Source organism: Pollicipes pollicipes, unplaced genomic scaffold, assembly GCF_011947565.3.
Source record: "Pollicipes pollicipes isolate AB1234 unplaced genomic scaffold, Ppol_2.1 Scaffold_1600;HRSCAF=1878_pilon_pilon_pilon, whole genome shotgun sequence".
Lineage (NCBI taxonomy): Eukaryota > Metazoa > Arthropoda > Thecostraca > Pollicipedomorpha > Pollicipedidae > Pollicipes > Pollicipes pollicipes.
In genome coordinates, this window is record NW_023595962.1 from 989758 (window position 1) to 1010037 (window position 20280).

Sequence of the window (20280 nt, forward strand, 5' to 3'; positions counted from 1 at the left end):
GGGGGGGGGGAGGGGGAGGGACCGAGCTCACCCCATGCTGACTTGAGTACCCTGAATGCTCTTTCTACCCCCCTCCCCTCCCCCAAATGCACATCAACAACAAGGGAATACTGGACCACTGAAAAGGAGAAAGGTTCTGAACCGCTGGTATTCTAAGTCTTAAACCCATCACCATCAATATAATCATGCATCATCATTATCAACTTACAACAGCTTCAAATTGGGAAGTCATGCCTCAACATCAATATGATTTTGCAACCCCACCAATTTTTAAAAGTTATGTTCCAGATCTGAGACGCAAACCAAGTGGCGGATTTATGGTACAAATCAGGACTGTGGGGAAGGTTATGTCAAAGTCAAGGTCAGGTCAACTTTATTGGCTCAGCCTCGAACCGATTTTAGAAAGTCACACGCCCGCCAATGCCCTTTTTAGCACGATTTTTGCTTTAAAAGCGTTTTAAGCAACAATGCTCAGAAGCCGTCGAATCTCTGCCGCCTGTATGCCACGTCCGTCACGCTTTTCAACAGCGACATCCTCGTGCTCTTGATATGTGCATCGCAAATCGATGCACAACAGTTTAAAAGGGGCCACCACTCAGATTTTTGAAATCTCGCTATCCAAACCCCCTTCCCCCCATTTCAAGTCCCGGTCGCTACTTTCACACCCCGCCGCCCCTCCCATGACAGAGAGCGAGGCCCGAGGCCGAGCGGGTCGTGACGTCAATTAACCGGAAATTCGGTCCAGATATCGACTTTCAGGTGCCGCGGCGACACGAGATAAACACCGACGGAGGACAAAACTGTTAAATGCACTGGTAAAATTGCGTGCCGGTTTGTGCAGACTATCGCGCGCGATCGTGTCCAAATCACTGATCTGCTCGTTTCCAGGCATTTTTAGGCATGTCAAGCGCAGTGCTGCTCGTTTTCGGGCATGTCAGTGCAGTGGCTTCTCCTTTTCGACCTGTCAGTGCAGTGGTTGCTCGTTTTCGGGCATGTCATTGTAGTGGCTGCTCGTTTTCGGGCATGTCAGTGCAGTGGCTGCTCCTTTTCGGCCATGTCAGCGCAGTGGCTGCTTGTTTTCGGGCATGTCAGCGCAGTGGCTGCTCGTTTTCGGGCAAGCAGTGCAGTGGTTGCTCGTTTTCGGGCATGTCATTGTAGTGGCTTGCTCGTTTTCGGGCATGCCATTGTAGTGGCTGCTCGTTTTCGGGCATGTCAGTGCAGTGGCTGCTCGTTTTCGAGCATGTCAGATGTGGACAGCCAGTCCGCGCGGGTATGGCACTTGATGGGCGATGTAAGCGAACGTATCGTCTACAATTCATTGGGCGGCATTGCTATTGTCGCACCGTGTGTGTGTGTGTCTGGGTGTGTCATACAGCCTCAGCAGCTGAGAGCGTCGTGAAGCCCCAATAACACACACACATACTGCCTCTCACCTGGCAGAAAGGGCGGGCCACCGCGGGGAATTTAACCCCGTACCTCTGGTTTCCCAGACGCGCAGTGGTTAAGACAGTCGCGTTAACCACCGCACTACCGGCGCCCTTTTGTCACGCCCATAGGTGCCTCAGAAAAAGGAGTATGTTCCAATGCATTGATTACCTTTATCCGGATGGATTCCCAAAGTCGTTAAGCTCCACCCGCCTGCACTTTCATCCTGATAACGTAGCTACATGGTGATGAGGCAGCCACGTGGTGATAAATTATCCACGTAGTAAACACTCATCTACGTGGTGATAACGTATATACGTAGTGATAGCGTATCTACGTGATGATAACGTATCGACGTAGTGATGGCGTGTCTGCGTAGTGACAACGTGTCCACGCAGTGATGGCATATCTACGTAGTGATAATGCCCCTACGGGCGTAACAACGGATAAATGTTGCGAGAATGTATACACGAAGTGATAACGCATCTACGTAGTGATAACGTACCTACGGGTGATAATGTATCTACAAGTGGGCCGATAATGTGTCTATAAATGTGGTAATAACGTATCTACGTAGTGATAACGTCTGCTATCGCTTCCATCGTCCCCTGTCGCAAATGTGTCTGACTGGTGGCACATCTGACGAAGGTGCTCTGAAGCTCGCGGCCACTTCAGGTGCTGCTGCTGCTGCTGGTGATGGTGGTGACGATGGCAGCGGCCCGCGCCGGCCAGCGACGGCGATGTCGGCAGTCTGGACTCCTTCGGCCGAGGCCGGGTCAGAGGTCGGGCCCGTCACTCCGGTGGCGGGCGTGATGACGACCTCGATGACGGCTCCCCTGGTAATGACGATCTCTGACGATTGAGGGTTTGCTAGGTTCGACTACCAGCTCCCGTGGTGCTGCGAACGCCGCGGAGGAAGGTTCTGGGGACGACGGAAAGAGATGAGCCAAGAGAGGCATTGCCATAGGGGGGGCGGGGGGGGGGGGGGGCAGAGCCGTTGATGTGAAAAAAAGCATATGCTACCAAGATTCAGCGAAAGAAATTGCGGCGACCAAAAACCAGAACAAGATTAAAACGGGAATGGCATGTTCCGAAACTCGCGCGTTGTTAGGGGGTGATAGCATTTTCGGACGTGTGAAATTTTTAACTTTTGTTGGACAAATACAGGCTTATTTTGATATGTGCCCTTTTGTTCAATTACACACGGGAGTATGTGATTCATGAAAAATAAATAATTTTGGGTACGAGCATTCTAATGTGGTTTTCAATGCACACCAATTGCGGAAAGTTAGTCGAGATAGCTTTGCAGTTCCATGTCTAACAGTGCTGATCTACACTTGTGCTGACCTTGTGTCTGCCTGATTTAAGTGCAAACAACACCCTTGAGGTACCCCCATAGGTAAACGTCTATGGGGGGGGGGACTGGGGCAAGGGTGCACTTGAAAAAGGTTTGGTACCAGGTCATTAGATGAGTTTGCTTGTCTGGACCGAGCTTGGTTTGGCTTATAGCAGAGACTGCATGATGATGCATCCAAAACTTACATGAAGGGATTTTGAGTTGTTCATGTAATGGCGAGGAACATTAGCCGCCCCGATAAGGCAGTAGTATCAGCCTTATTCCTCGGAAAAAACAGGAGAATGAAGACATAGGTTGATATTTCGGCAAACATGCCTTTCTCGAAACAATGACAGCAGTAAGCTCTGTTGTTGTTGAAATTGCAAATTCACTTCTGCTATTGTTTCGAGAAAGGTTATTATTGTTGCAGAAATTGTTATTGTTGCAGAAACATCAACATTACCATATCTCCACTCCTCTGGTTTTTCCGACGAATAAGGGTGGTTCTACTGTATCATCTAATTACTTTTTAACCTGAATTCGAAAATGCAAAAAAATACAACCTCGTAAGGCATTTTAGACATATAATTTTAAACGCAATGCTTTTGGGAGACACCTGGCGTCGAGAGCACCGGAAGCCGATCTTCTATCAGATCTTCTATCATAGGTTACCGAAGTTTGGCTGCTCGATAAGATCTCAGATCGAAACAGCACGTGAATTGCACTATGGGGCTACATGGAAGGCGACATAGCACTACTAGGCTCCATGGAAGGCGGCATAGCAGTACGAGGCTCCATGCAAGGCGACATTGCACCACGAGGCTCCATGCAAGGCGACATAGCAGACGAGGCCCCATGGAGATGACATAGCACTATGAGGCCCCATGGAAATGACATAGCACTATGAGGCCCCATGGAGAGGCATAGCACTATGAGCCCCATGGAAGAGGGCATAGCACTATGAGGCCCCATGGAAGAGGGCATAGCACTATGACTCTATTGCAGACCTTGCCATTGGGTAGATTTATGGGCTGGGAACTGTGTAAGCGAAACATAGCTTATTGGAATGCGGAAGCTGAAAAAGAATGCCAATTTGCAAAAATGAAACTTACTGGAATACAGAGCAGTGTCTTGGTAGTACAACAGGCGTTACTTAATATATCCATGGATAATCCGTCCTCCGCTTATTGCGACTCAATTGAGCCAATGCGAGGTTGCCTGTAGATACGAGGGTGGAAAACCTGCCTCCCACCGCGCAGGTTTCGTCTCTTACGGCAGTTTTCCGCGTGCGCTCCCGCCTGCCACGCCCACCTACGAGCATGGGATCTGAGCACGAGCACTGCCTGGGAAGAACCAGAAACCGACGCCCACAGACACCGAGATGGTTCTAACGATCGGTAATCCCATCGTTCTCAAGAGATAGGGCTTGGATACTGAACGCCTGAGGAGTTCTCCGATGACGTCCGCAAATTTATCGGTATCGACAGTGCTGAAGCAGATATGTCATTCACGACTTTATCTAATAAGATGAAAAGCAGGGACGGCTTCCGACCGTTAGTTTACCGAGACTAGGTACTTGGTTTTGGGTCCGTTAGTTATTGCCACAGAAAGGCTCTGTCACGTATAGCCGCACTACGTTATAGCATCTTTCACTCCCCTCATGTTTTTGTTCCCGGGATTCATTTTGGCGGCCAACGTGCCTATGACATCTTGAAACATCACGAGCGCATCCTACAATGTTCGCAAACATACCCATCGAGCATATGGCGGCCATGTAACCTTTACACACACCGCACCGTACATGTGCGGTGTGTGAAACGTATTATGTCAAACCAATCATGCGACATGCATGATTCTAGAAACTAGAATCATGCATGACGCCCGGATGACTCGACGTCCGCCTTTCCAGCGTTTCGGCCACGCCATGTGCTTCCCGAAGTGTGCGTGCGCGCGTGCGTGCGTGTGAATGTGTGCGCGTATGCGCGCGTGCGCGTGTGCGTGCGTGCGTGCGTGAGTGTGTGTACGTGTGTCTGTGTATGTGTGTTGTGTGCGCGTGGTTGCATGTGCGTGTGCGTGCGTGCATGAGCTTGCGCGTGTGTGTGCGTGTGCGTGCGTGCCTGCGTGCCTGCGTGCGCGCGCGCGCGCGTGCTTTCCGAAGCGTGCGTGTGTGTGTGTGTGTGGTGTGTGTGTGGTGTGTGTGTGTGTGTGTGGGTGTGTGTGTGTGTGTGTGTGTGGTGTGTGTGTGTGTGTGTGTGTGTGTGTGTGTACGTGCGGGTGCAGCTGGCTTACCAGTAGCAGGTTTCCCGTGTCGGTGGCACGCGCAACGTTCGCGGCACCTGCGTCACCGGGGCGCGGCGCGAACTCTGGGGGAAGGTCGTGTGGCGCCGCAGCTGTATAAAACGCCCGGGAAAGAACACCACCGCAGTGCAGCGGCCTCCTTCGGCAGAGCGGGGTCTCAGGAGCGACATCATGCAGGCCAAATTCGCGGTAAGTCCACTGGTCGTCGAACTGAGCCGATTGGAACGATGCGGTTTGCGATAGGAGTTCATGTTTAGGTCGCACTGTCGTGCGGAGGCGATGACGTAAGACTAGAGAACTTGCCTTTTGCAGCGTGTTTGCCCAGGGAAGCAGTTGCTGCTTGAAAGAATGTGCTGTGTGTTCGCGTGGAACACAGACACGCTTAACGTTTTCGTTAGATCGGCTACTATTTCCGGTTCTGTCGACTCCTCCCAGGACCCACCGAGGACATTGTCAGGGTCATTCACATCATATATTAAATTGGAAAGCTGATTTAAAGTTTTTGGAATTACACAAATACAGCAAAAATGAGCCCATTGCAAGCTGACGTATGGCTAAGGCGCCCGAACGAGTATTTAAAACTTCCTTTACAGTCAATATTTGTTGTGGGGGAGGCACACCTTTACAGGTCATTATAAAAACTCTGCATAGGCAACGTTCCGGGCAGGTTATCACGAAACATGCCATTTGAAATTGACCATAGAATCCAAAGCATGCAGTAGAGAGGACATTTTTGAAGCGCTGTCAAACAAATAGAAAAAGCGGGGTCGAAAGACCCACCACCGGTTTTCACGGCGCCTTGCTGCTCTAGCCAATAGCCAGTCACCTTAGCAGGCGCTTACACGTGCGATGCCAACCAATGGGGTGCTTACGCAATGCGACGGCAGCCAGTCGAAATGCGTGCGCCTGCGACGGCAGCCAATGACCGAACTGATGCTCTTGAAGCATGCAAAGGCCAAAGCCTCCGCCGGCCTCAGTGATGTCCCCCAGTGTTGTCTTTCGGACGGCACCATGGAGCTGACCCGGGCGTGAAGACCCTGGTCTGTCCTGGTCTGGTCTGTCATATATCTGTTTGAATGGAATGGTCCCTGCAGCGCATTTTCATCGAAATGGCATATTTAAGATGTGACGTGATTTACTACACCGGAAATTCGTTAACAAAGTCTACAAGTGGAATTACTCTGTTAGCTAAATCTAACGTAACCTAACGTGAACACCCTCTCGCCCTGATAGGAGAGGGGGGGGGGGGGGGGGGGGGTGCAAGCGACCCTCCTCAGGTTTTCATGGTACTTCTCCGGAATGTTTGTGCAATCGTGCCCACATTTTTAATAGATACCCCATGGGATATCTATCGCGCGTGTTTTGACACCAAGAACGTGTTCCTAGCCTTTCTGGTTTCGGAGCAGTGGCGGTTTTTTTTTAGTAGCACCCTCAGCGATCTACGGCCGGTGCGGGCGACTGAGGCAACCGACGGTGCCGCGGAACGCACGCGATGAGTCGACATTGCTATATCGGACCAAGCTATATACCATAAATAGATGGCATTGTGTCGCTATGAGACAAAGTCTCGGATGTGTACGTTTGAAAAGCTGAAAAGTGGCGATTTTCACGAATTATTGGCTTTTCACCTGGCATAATTAGGCTGAACATTGACCTAGACAACATACAAATTTATGAATCTTGAGATCTCGTTCAGACCCAATCCGGGTGTTTCTCTCGTAAGCCAGTAGAGTCCCGCGTTATGAAAAACGGCGGATTTAGGATTCGGGGTCAAAACTGAAACAGAATTTTAAGAAAGAAAACGCACTAGAAAAGAAGACATGGTTTAAAAAAAACGACTGCATGCAACCAATCTTGCAGTGAATTTTTACCCTGACATATCGAATTCAACGAATTAGATGCTGAGTGAGCGTATGTGAATAGCTGATATTTGGGATCCTAGGAACCTCCAAATAACTGTTCCCATCTGAAAGAAGTTTCCCAAACTCAAGCGACTTTGTGTAGCAATCGCAAAATTGTCGCGAACGTAACGGTGAGCATGTCGGGTAACGGTGGGCATGCCGCCGCCAAGAAGGCATAATATTTAACGCTTCTGGTTTCGCCATAGGCCGGCGCAAAAAAAATCAGGACGTGTCCTCCTAGAATGGATGCGGGATCCGCCCCTGGCCTCGCACCCGGAGGTAGTTGAGGACTCTCCCATCCGAGCTACTTCACGCTTGTTTGACGTCGCGTAACTGTGATGTCGTAAGTATTGAAGGCAACTGATCTTCAGCAACATGATGGAACAAGTACTGAAAGCAGCTTTTCTTCAGCACATGGTGAAACAAGTGGTGAACAAGCGATCAATACGACCCATTTTCCTGCACTTGCTTACAGACATAAGCCTGAAATCTTTCATTCGCACGCGGCAGGAAAAGGAGGCGGATCTCTCTGTTACGTGTGTAGCACACAACAGTAATCTCCGTTCTGAGTAGGCATTAGCAGAGAGCGAAGGAAACTCCGCCATCTGGATACCTGTGGGAATAAGGGCTCGTTGTATATGCATCATGAGAATAGTCTGATCGAACCCCTGCTGTAAGGACGCCACACAGAATCAGTGACGTGCCTCAGATGGAATCTTTTGATTCTAGCGATGGCTTTCGCCGACAACTGCTCCGAGTAATTTTATCCCCAGTGTAGACGCATGTAGCCCCGTGTACACCCTAGCTCGTAACGAAGAGAAAATGTACCTTTGTGACATACAGAGAAGTTGATCGTCATGATCTTACTTGCATATCGTCAGGCGTATTCAGCTGCCAGCCACCGAAAAAAGGAGCACGAGCTGTATGCCCGGCCATGAACAAGTCATGATCCGCGCAACATGTTCTGCCAACCAACACTGGGATTTCCATGTGTCGGTTGGCAGACATCTTGGATCTCCACTTTGCCACGCTGATTCCCGGAGCAGGCCCACTCCCGGGGTCAGGTCACAAAAGTGACTTGACTTGACTTGACTTGACTTAAGGTTTGAAGAAAGCTTACAAAGTCGATTCCGAATGTCGTAATGGCACGAAAATGGAGAGCTACCAATCACGTGTCCCTTCGGGCGTTCGCGCCACCAAAAGCTCTCGTCGCGTCCAAAAAGCCTGCCGTCGTAAGCGGTGCCTCGCCAACACATGAGCGACCCCCGGGCACGAGCCGGGGTCAGAGGTCGTGACACGGTGCTGCGCCTGTGATCAATGGTTTTCTAAGGTTCTGTGTGTTGCGCCAAGGTCTATGACTGATGTGTTGGTCTTGGCCAATGTTGTGATGGCCCTTTGCATTATGTCGGACACACACACACACACGCGCACACAGAAACACAACGACGCATATATATATATATATATATATATATATATATATATATATATATATACTATATATATACGCAGTCGTGTGATTTTTCAAACGCTTGCATTATCAGTACAGACGCGCTGCGTTAACGGCAGCTATCGGAGTTAAAACGCCCATTTTAATGTAAACGTGACCAACCTAGTTTTTGTAGATCTCAAACAAAGGCTGTGAACTAGGGGTCATGAAGCCGTTCACTGCGATGCTTCGCACTTGTGTGCTGTTCTGTTCTCATAAGGTGGCCGCTTCTGTTGAGGCGCCAAAGTCTAAATTGAAAAGGAATGGAAAGGAAGCTTAATCGGACATTATTGTCGCCGTTAGAAAACCTGTCCAGTCCCGTTCTTTTGTCGGTCTTCGCCAACTTTGGACTCTGACGGTTGCCAGCGAGGACAAACAAGACCTAGCGCACGTGAATCGCGCCTGACGGAAGATTAGGCCCGTCTCTCGACTGAGGTGGTACTCCCCCTCCCCCCCCCCCCCAACAACGCTTGGCCATGCCGACCTGTTCAGCCTCGGCATGCGACGCTGACACTCGGCTCTTTATGTTACAGCTGCTGCTGCTGGCAGTGCTGGCAGGCGGCTGCAATGCCAGGATCCCCTTCGGCTTCGGCTTCGGCTTCGGCGACGACGACGGCCCTTTCGGCGACGACGACTTCTTCGATGATGACTTCTTCGATGATGACTTCTTCGGTGATGACGACTTCTTCGATGACGACTTCTTCGATGACGACTTCTTCGACGATGACGACTTTTTCGACGATGATTTCTTCGACGACGATAACTGGTTTACCCGCTTGCTCCTGCTGAGACGTCTCGGTCTCCTGGGAGGCCTCGGAAGATCTGGGGGTCTCGGCGGATTATTGGGCCTCGGCGGATCTGGCGGCGTTGGCGGAGGGTAGCAGCCTCGGCGGATCTAGCGGCCTGAGTCTGCTGGGAGGCCGGAATGGAGGCCTGGGTTTCTCCGGACGCCTCTCTGGTCGGCTTGGTCTTCTGGGCAGGCTTGGCCGACTCCGGCGAGGCCGGCTTAACAGGTTTGGCCGCCTCTTTGGTGGCTTTAGACGCCGCTCACGTTTCGGCTCATTCCTCCCCCGCCGCGGTGGCTTGGCAGGTGCCGCTGACTTCATTTACTAGCAACGGGAAGAAAGAAAGCACTGAAGCCCCCGGCGCGGCCCAGAGGAAGAAAAGCCGCTAGACCCTGGTGGCTAGCCTCCAAGCAACATACGCAAAAAGGCAGCCACAGCAGGTGCAGCCGGGACGTAGTAGTTCTACCACGCGACTACGGCCGTTGCCACTGACAACGCCGATCTACGATCACCAGACAATACATGCAGCTGTTGCTATAGCAACAGAGGAGACGTTGCCGCTGGTGCCTGCCACGTCGTGCGAAGGTTCTGCGCGCCCGGAATGTCGCTGGCTTGGCGTTAGTGATAAGTGACTATGGATGCGAATGTTTCGAAATTAGCGCACATATATCGCAAATAAACTTCAAATCATCAGGGTGTTTGCCTCCATCTCACTCACTTCCTGTCTTGTGTTTTCCATTCATGTGCATTATGACCTTCCAAGGGCGACAATATAAAACATGCCCAGCACTGCCTTTTCTTGTACCCTCATGAGTTCCAGAGATACTCTGGCGATGATGCTGACGCGACATTTCAAGTAGCATTTGGCACTCAGCCTGCAGGGCGGAGTTTCAGGAATCCACTTCAGCACTCTTCAGTGAGATTGCACTTTGCCCAGCTGCGTACTTTCAAGACGGGGCATCTATTGAACATCAGCAATTATCGACTTAACTATTTAAATTGTAGTATAAATCACAGTTAACTGATATCGTGTGTGTCTGGTGTGTGCGTCACTTGGCATCAAGCGCTGTCTTCCCAGCACTCGTTTTTTAGGGTTGCAGCAAAAAAAGCAATTTAACAGCTAACATCGGCCGCCGACAGCGAAAGCTTGCTGCTGGTGCCAACTGAAGGAAAGCACCAACTGGTGGCAAATACAAACGCAAAACGCGCAGGGAACAGCATCTACATATTTCTTGTTTGACCCTCGGCCAGAGGAGTTCGAAAAACCTTGCCGTCCCACAGCAGGTACTGCTTTTCACGCATGTGCTGCAAATTTCTGCGTCTGTTCAAAGTTTGCGAATGCGAATAGGAGAAAAAATGTTCTTCTATGGTTCCATGTGTTTGCAGGGCAAATCCACTCCAAGTCAAGGCATGCCATTTCCTACTTAAAGGGATACTTTTCCAAGCATGACGTCATCTGAAGTCCATCCCATAGGGCCATCAGTACCACTACCAATGCTCTCGACGAGCTTGACTTTGCAGCCTGCATGTTGGATGATGACGGCGGTGCCATGATAAAGGTCTGCAACCCTTCGTTGTACCACTTTCTCTAGGCTTACGCTGTCGGGACCTCCATCTTCAGCACACGTAGCGGCACAACCAATGCGCTGCATTTGTTTGATTCACGGCATGACGACTTACGCGGGCTAATTTGGCGCCGAATTTCAGTGTTCGTCCGCTGTAGCCTTAATATCATACGCCACCCGGAAATTCCACCGACATAAGTGACTCTCGTCACAGAAGAGCAGCGGCCACCGCGGAACAGTCGTATTTTGCTGCGAGGTTAGTGACCTCGGTTCCCACCTGGGAGACCCAGGTTCGAGCCCCGGTTGCGCCGTGAACCATGAAGCGCTAATATGGGCGCCACAATCACTGGCACAACAAAATGGCTGCGTGTCGACGCGCGACGCGTTCCTTTGTTACGGAGTCCTCTCCACCAGCCCGCCAATCAGCCGTTTCAGGCCATCTGTAACTGAAACTCTGGACGTCAGAACCAGCCAGCGCAGTGGCGGATCCAGGGCGGGTCCGCGCATTGGCGGCTCCAGGGGCCTGCCCGGTCCATTGGTGCACAAATGCCAATTTTGTCGAGAAACACTAATCCACATTTTTGCATTGGAAGTGACGTCCCTTATGAGTCAAGACCATAAGCGTTTGCTCCCAAAGAAATGGTGGGTTGTCCTTCGAAGTTGTGTCGTGTAATACTAATGTGCACTAGTTTCGCAGTGCACGTATTTCCGGATACAAGCTTTCGAAGCACACATTTCATCGTGCGGCGCAGTTGTGTATAAGGTTTCGTTTTGGAAGCGATGCCGCATGCCTAGTAACGTCTGTGGGACTTGTTTAAGCAGAAGTAATACCGCGGAAGGTCTAACGCTGTAGCGCTCCAGTCGGCAGGATCTCTTGCCGTAGCAATAATGAAACACCGCGAGGGAGCCGTCCGCACGAGCCCATTCCAAAGGCGGCACCTGCAAGACACATCCATTGAACAAGTGCCTAACGAACAGGCCGCTTCAATGTGGCCGGCCCGACGTCAGCTGACGCCCGAGCGCAGCGGGCTGCCGCGCCGGTTGGCCGGCCAGCATGATGAAGCCGTAGACGCACCGGCCGGCAGCACAGGAACGAAAAAAACCCGGCCAAATGCGCCCTCTAACGCTCATCCAACGAGGGCGTGCTGAGGAGACCCGTCCTGTTGACGTTCCAGTTGTTACGTTGGGAAGCACTTGTTTAAAGCCTCGCAGATATTATCACGATCGCTTTTTGGCAAACGTCACGCGGCATCCCGAACAAATGACTGAATTCCACCCGACGCAGATGGCGGAATCCGGCTACAGCCGTCTCGGATTGACACATCAACCCACACTACGGCCCCAGTCACGGTTCGGTCTCTCGTGAAATCGCCTCGACGCATCCGTCACCGGCCCGCTGACCCGCACCGGTCCGGCCGTCCGGCCTGGCCTCCGGGTCTGCTCGTCGGCGCACCAGGCGCTCGTCCGCGCTGGCAACGCGGCGAGCGGTCAGGACGGCTGGACCGCACCAGGCGTGGCGCGAGCCGGCACGCCCCGGGGGAGTGCGCTGGACGAGCTCGTGCGACGCCGATGATCACGTCAGTGGTGAGGAGCACCTGATGGCCGACGACGCGCGCTGTAGTCGCGGTGGCGCGAGCGACGGCGGCCACCAGCGCCAACGCACACCGCGGTGGGGTTACCCGCGTCACAGGCACGTCATGCAAATACTGACGATTGCATTACTTCAAGCGGGATAGGGTACCTTCGTTTGGTGGGATTTATGATTTTCAATGCTGCCAACCGGCACAGCATGACGCACGTAATGGTCCATGCACTCCGCTGGCGACGAGACAGAAAACGCCGTTGCACAAACACAAGAATATAAAACCACTTTCCCAATTAATATAACACAAAGCCGGCTCCACCAGACTCAGCTACACTGCCGACTCCAGCGCAAACAGCCCGATCCAAACCACGCCACCAACAGCCGAACACGCGCCGACTGCACATGCGACACGGCTCGCCACCGTCCTGCGACGAGCGGCGGCACCTCACCAGCGGACGACCCGCCGGCGACCGCCCCTCCCCCTCAGAGGCCACAGCGGAAGTCGTCGTTCGTCCTCGTGCACCGATTGCGCGTGCTTGTCCGAGTCCCTCCTGGCGCTGGAGCACCTTGCCGCACACGACGCAGGCGAACCGCGGCGGCCACTCCGCCGGCTCGCCGCAGCGGGGCGCGTGCGCCGTCAGCGACGCCCGCATACGGAACGTCCTGCCGCACGCGCCGCACGCGAACGGCCGCGCTCGGCCGAGTGCGTGCGCACGTGCGCCACCAGCGTGCCCTTGATGCCGGAACGGGAGACCGCAAACGTCGCACGCGTGGGGCCTCCTCGTCCGGTGTGGATACGCACAGTGCGCGGCCAGAACGCCGCCCGCCGCTGAAGCGCGCCCCGCACACGTCGCACGCGTGCGGGCTCTCGTCCGAGTGCACGAGCGCGTGCGAGTGAGGTTGCGCCGCCAGCGGAAGCGCTTGCCGCACGTCGCGCACGCGAACGGCCGCTCGTCGCCGTGCATGCGCTCGCACTGGTTGCGCGCGTCCGCCTGCGCGAAGCCGCGACCGCACACGCGGCACAGTTCGGGCCGCGCGCCCGTGTGCGTGTGGCTGTGGCGCCGCAGCTCCCAGGCACAGCGGCACACTCTACCGCAGGTGCCGCACGCAGCCGCTGCTGGCGCGCGGCGGCCGGCGCGAGACGGCGTCCTCGTCCGCGTCGTAGTCCGTGTCGCTGCCGCCGTCGGCGTCGTCGTCGTCGCCGGGTCGTCCCGTCCACTCTCGCGTGTCGCTGTCGGAGTGGGAGGCGTTCCCCGATGCCTGGCGTCCCAGCCTGCTCGCCTGGTCTGTTCGTCCGCTTGCGGGTGCGTCTCGTCTCACCGGGCTGTCCGCTTCTGAAAGAAACCGTGAGACCCTGATTGGCATCATAATAGCCAACTATTATAATACTGCAGATAACCGAACACTCAATTGACAAAGTGGGAGTGTTCGGGACGGGTCACGTTTTCGTGCATTATTTCGGATAGTCTCGCGCTACGGGCGAGAGTGATAGCTGTCCAATACGTGCAGGACCAGTTTGCTTGCTCACGCCAGTTGTTTGCTGCTTGGTAGCTTCTTAATTGCGAGATAAACGCCGATGCAATCGCGCCCACCTGGCCCGAAAATATTAAATAAATAGAAATGGCCTATTGCCCACTAGCAACATCGCTACGACATTCACGAAGCAATCTGCAAATATTCATGCAATTCCGTTGACAAGTTAAAAATATTTACAGCACCTGTACCAGCCAGCATTGACAGTCATTAACACAGGGGTAGATTAATACTAGAGGAAGAGTAGCACTCGCTTTCAGAGACCGACCGATGGTCAGCCCGGTGGCTAAGTTTGGTTAGAGCGTCTGCCTTCCAATTCATTCACCGGTGGCGGGTTGGGTTCGAGTCTCTTCAGGTGCTCACTGCTTGCTGACTGGGGTGGCCTACGGCCGCGCTAAGGTCAGGTGACGTCAGAGGGCAGAGCGGACCTTGCCGAACATTACGGCTCGTTAAACTTTCGCTACCAAACTCTGTCGCTGACCTAGAATTTCACGATCGGATGGTAGGCGCCAGGGATCCACGCAACAAGCCACTGCTTAACGAGCTCCCAGACTCCAAGGATCAGTGCATTCGAATCTTCAGACTACTGTTTTATCAAACAGCAAACAGAAAAGGAATACTGGGATCACTGATAGTTTTACGCTACCAAGGTCCGACAGAACCTAGTACGGTGAAAACATGCGCAATGATAAAACATACCTGACAGCCCCACAAATGCAGATGCAAAATTGGTCACATGAGACAGAGCGGGAGACAGCAACAAAAGACGCTTTGCAGATTTAAAAAAATAGCACACGCACCATTTGCGTCAGACAAATGACACGTACCAAGCACCACCGCGTTTCTTGCCAACTGCATCATCTTTAGGGTAGGCTTCACGTCCGGTGGATCACCCAGAACCGCCTGCAGCACCTGTGGGTTGGGCTTCACGTCCGGAGAAACATCTAAAAAATGGAGCTTGGCATCACATCGAGATTTCACGGCAACCAATGCAAGCAGCGGCGTGTCAGGATGACACACACATCCTGACACAACCGGTGTGCCAGGATGACAGCTTCTGAAGGGTCAGCCGGGGACCGGCCGCAGGCGGCAGCTGCTGGCGGAGGTGCGCACGGCATCATCAGCACCTGCAAGCCCAGCGAAATTTCCGCTGAGCCGTTCAAAACAGAGGCTCATCAGCTCCTCTGTGAGTGCATTTTGTGAGGAGCATTATGCATGCACGCATCTATATCTCCATTCTCCTGTTCTTCTCCGAGAGATAAGGCTATTGCTACCGTCTTATATATGTTCACCAGCTCTTCCTCACGTTGACAATAGTAGACAGCAACAGAAGCGGACACCAACAGCACGATACAACTTACTTACAACACAATACAACTGCGAATACCAACAGCAACAGCAACTTCCAGCGGATACCCAGGAAGGATCACAGCTTTCGGGGATCTGCAATGCCTTATCCTGCCACATCCAGCTTCACAGGGTGTTACGATAACTGAAGCATGCAACTGGTAATCGAGATCGAGACCACATCAAGGACAAGCTTTTGATCAACTCACCAAAAAACATTCCGGACAACTCGGCACGAACCCAACCCCGGCCACCGCAACGCCCAGTCACATACAGGGAAGTTCACAGGCGACGTGGTGTAGAGGAGAGGAAACGGAACTTTCCCACGTGCTCCGTAGTCCCCAGACCTGATGGCATAGGATCTATGGCCTTGTGCGCATGAAAGGACGCGCTGCCGGTCGCGACTATCATTAGGGACTGCGATTACTACAAGAAAAACGATGCCCCTCCTTGTTTGTTTGTTTGTTTGTCGCGTATGTGTTACCAGGGCTGGATGGGGTGGTAGTATACATACATCAAGAGGCATGGGGGACTGGGCTGCAAACAAGTGTCGGTATGAAGGAGATCTGTTAGCAAATACAATTCCAAACAAAGGCAGACATCGCTTTTGTGCTGCAACACGCACATCATGGGCAAAACGTCCAACCCTTGCAGGGAGAGCACAATAAAATGCAGCATTTTATGTGCCCTTTATGATAAAAAGGCATGCATGCCAGACGTCTCAGACGTGTGATGGTCGCCATCTTGTTCGCTCCTCATGGGATGGCCAGAGCAATCCCCTGTTTGCCCATCATCACCACATGCCAGTGCACTTCCTGCCGCCGGCAACGCCGCGACGGCAGGCTTGACGTCGGACGAACCATCTGAGGGCAGTTACTGTACGTCGAGAACGGCGCCACGTTCGCGCAGCCAGATGGCGATGCTGTCTCACTGAGGGCCAGCAGAGAGGTTTGGGGAAGACACCCTGGGTTTGACATGCACCATCCAACAGATGGCTCATAAACTGAGGCTCTTAAGGAGTGTTGCAATAGGGCCACCTGTCTCAAAACTGTATTAACAGCCACAATAACACTGCAATAAGACCATCAACCACTTAAAGTCACACTTGTAGATACAAGAATGCTACACAAAAGCCGCATATTTGAACAGGTGGTATAGGTACCCTGGCAGTGAGGTGACAACTCATTCCCATACAGTGATGAGACATGAACAAAGAGGATGCCACACACAGGGCTGTCATGGGACTGACATCAATTTCAGAATTTGTTGTAACAGAACATATGCATTGCAACATGACAAGCCAAGCATTGACAAGCATATGTTACTACACTGAAAGATGCCACAATCTGTGTGCAGCTCAAGTCAAGAGATGGATCTCACCACTTCTCTGTTAGACCAATGACGTCATCTTGATCCCTGTGCTGACTCCAGATGAGTTGGGGACCACACAGACTGAATCACACATGGGATGCAAAGCATGAAGTTCAAGACTCTACCCCAGGTGGTGTCACTGACTGTCTCCACCAACATATGGCTCACTGACAGCAGCATTTGTGGCGGAGGAAAAAACATACCTAGTGAAAGTGATGTATGACAATCCCTGCACACCAGTACATTCCTCCTCAATTCCAGTTCATCTCGATAGGCTTGAGATCACATGCAACACCTGGCAAGAGCACCTTTGCATCAGTTGAGTTGCTGTGCTCTTTTGGTAATGTGGGGACACCACTCAGGGGCACAGGACATGGTAAATCCCAGACAACATGAGCCTGGGAGTCATGAACTGTGTGTGTGTGTGTGTGTGTGTGTGTGTGTGTGTGTGTGTGTGTGTGTGTGTGTGTGTGTGTGTGTGTGTGTGTGTGTGTGTGTGTGTGTGTGTGTGTGCGTGCGTGCGTGCGTGCGTGCGTGCGTGCGTGCGTGCGTGCGTGCGTGGTGGTGCGTGCGTGCGTGCGTGCGTGCGTGCGTGCGTGCGTGCGTGCGTGGTGCGTGCGTGCGTGCGTGCGTGCGTGGTGTGTGGTGTGTGTGTGTGTGTGTGTGTGTGTGTGTGATTATAACAAATTTTCTGGAAATGCAGCACTCTACTAAAAACAACTTACTATCAGCACCTGATGCTACTGGTGCTGTCCCACTGGGTCCCCTCTCTCTGCACGAACCCTGCTGTTCATCATAACGCCCGAGGGGACCTCACCCTCAGTAAAACGGTTTGGATCAGCTAAATCGAGCAGGCAAACCTTACAATATTGCTGCCAGTACGGTCAGGGTGTACTTTCCTACCTAACGTTAGAAAAAATCATTGTACACCATTCGTCGTGTTTAAGGCAGGACATATCGTAAATAATCACAAAACAGGTAGATTCATGCTCTTACCTTCGAATTTTTTACAATCACGATGGCGAGCTCCCGAGCGCCGCAGACACACAGCACCCGCGACACCAGCGTAATTACTGCGCGCGGTCACAGCATTACTGCGCATCAAGCAGCGTCAAGAACAATACAAATGTACCGTTGACCAACCCAGCGCCGAAATCAGCGCCGTCTCCACCACTCGCGGCCTTGCGGCGGAAGCCCCGCACGTGCTCCGCCTTGCCCCCGGGGGGGGGGGGGGGGCGGGGAAGCCCGCTCTGGGCGGCTGATTGGATCAGCGGTCTGAGTCGGCCGGGTTCCGAGCGCCGGCCGCGCGCGCCCTGTGCTCCGTCCAGCTGGAGGATCTCAGTGGTGCCCTGGGCGTTCAGCTGGAGGATCTCAGCAGTGTTCTGGGCGTCCAGCTGGAGGATCTCGGCAGTGCTCTGGGCGTCCAGCTGGAGGATCTCAGCGGTGCTTTGGGCGTCCAGTTGGGGGATCTCGGCGGTGCTTTCGGCGTCCAGTTGGGGGATCTCAGCGGTGCTCTGGGCGTCCAGCTGGAGGATCTCGGCGGTGCTCTGGGCGTCCATGGGGGATCTCAGCGGTGCTCCGGGCGTCCAGTCATCCTGCGTGAACATCGCCAGTTGGTGGAGAACCCAGTGATGTCCAGAAACGGCGCATAAGACGGCACCTGTTCAAGTGAGGCGACTGATAGGCGTGTGGGGCCGGGTGCCAAGAGATTCCGCTGCTGTGCACACGTTGAGCGGTGTTCCGGGCCCGCGTAACTCAGCAGCGGTCCCGTCCAGAAGTGGAGCACCCGATTGGTGATCCTGACGCCGGCGGATCCAGACGGTGTCCGGATCCGGACGTCAGACCGGCGGATCCCTCGCGGCCGCCCTCGCCGCAACCGCACCCCGTTGCGCCGCCGCCACCAACTCGGTTAGTCAGCGACGCCGCGACTCGCGGCGTCGCCGGCGGGAGCTGAGCACCGCCCGGCAGCCGAGGGACGTCATCCACGCGCCGCCGCGACCTCCGGCGCATCGGGAACGGGTCGGACGTCGGCGGCGGTCATCATCAGTATCCCCTTGGCTCCAAGCTAACTCGGCGACAAAGTTGTCAGTATCGGGGATCCAAGCTCCTGGGCGCGAACAGGCGGATTTTCAAATCGGTCCCGCGCTCTACAGCTCAACCCAGCTCAGCTCAGCTCAGTGCAAGCTCAGTGCAAGCTCAGTTCAGCTCCAGCTCCAGCTCAGGTCCCGTTCAGCCCCTGCCGACCGCGCACGATGAAGCGGCGTCGGGGACCGCCGCCGGCAGCGGCTCCGGTCCCAGTGACGTCAGCGGTGACGTCACCGGGACAGGAGGAGGCGGGCGGCGGCTTCGCCGGCTGGTTCGCGCGCCACTACGTCACGATCCAGATCGTGCTGACGATCAACACTGCATTCCTCTGGTGGCTGGGCAGCACGGAGGCGGTCAGCAGCAGCCTGAACTACATCCTGGACAGCGTCAGGGGCACCTTCGCCGGAAACTGATGCCGCTTGCTGGCGAAGATGCGCACCAAGACGACGGCGACGTTCATGCGCGGGACTCCCGTGAAAGGGCAAACGTAGGTAACAGTTACCCATAAACCATAGCATGAGAACGTGACAGAAGACTGAACTCCAAGGTGAGAGCAGAGAACATGTATGGATTAAGCGTGCCTGTGCAATCCGGAGGCAGCGATAGTGTGACGTCATAGTGCCACAAGCAGTCTCCAGCAGAGAAAAATGGCCTCCCGTGGCATGATGCTGACCGTATGTTGCAATTATGTCAATTTGTATTGTGTGGAGCTACCGCAGGACCATGCGGCGTGGGTGGATCGTGTGGCGGGATATAGTCGCTGCAGCTGGGATGTGAGGGATGACCCGGCACCGTACTCTCATGGCGAAGAGCTAGATTTGTGTTTGATTTACTGCGCAAAGCGTGCAGACCTAAGCATGTAGTCCTGTAGTCCATGTAGACCTAAGCACATGTAGTCAATGGTTCCTCATCACCCTGCATGAATTCACACCAATAGATTCGATATTGTATCGCAAACATGTCAAAATAGCAAATGCAGGAGTATAATATTGCACCACTTACCTAAACGTCAACAATAAATAACGACTGATCTTTCTTTTGATATTCAATGCCATTATAGAGAGTACAGTGGAAAGCGTCTCGTCAGACAAGTAAAACTGAAATGTAACGTTTACTGTGGTGTTTGGCGCTATTCCCTGCTTGAAATGGGGTAAAACAGTCCTTTGTTTTGTATTTAGTATTGGGGAATATGTTGAGATTTGGAGTAAAACGAAATAAAAGAACGTGCCTTGCTTTCTGAAGTCATCAGTCTTTATCTCACCCTACATTTCACCATGCTCTTAGTCAAGGGACGCCACGCTTCATCACCGTTGGGGCGGCGATCATCTGCAGACACCTAGCGGCGCGTGGTTACAGCGTAGCCTGCGTCTATCTACCGCTAGGTGGCCGTAATGCATTTAACCGAAGCCGTGGTTTTACGCTTCGCGGGGGACACCACGCTGGGGCCTAGGCCGATAAAGTCACGACGTACCGTACGACGTACGAATGTGACACGCAGGGTGATAACGGAGGTGAATGTTATCATTCTGTAGATGATGTCGATGCCTGTCACAGAAGGAG

The 20280-nt window shown here is 53.3% G+C and overlaps 1 pseudogene; it reads left to right on the forward strand.

Annotated features, from left to right (window-relative positions):
• Positions 1-18192: 18192 nt before the first annotated feature.
• Positions 18193-20280, forward strand: part of LOC119092308 (long-chain-fatty-acid--CoA ligase 6-like) — a 24371-nt pseudogene continuing 22283 nt past the window's right edge.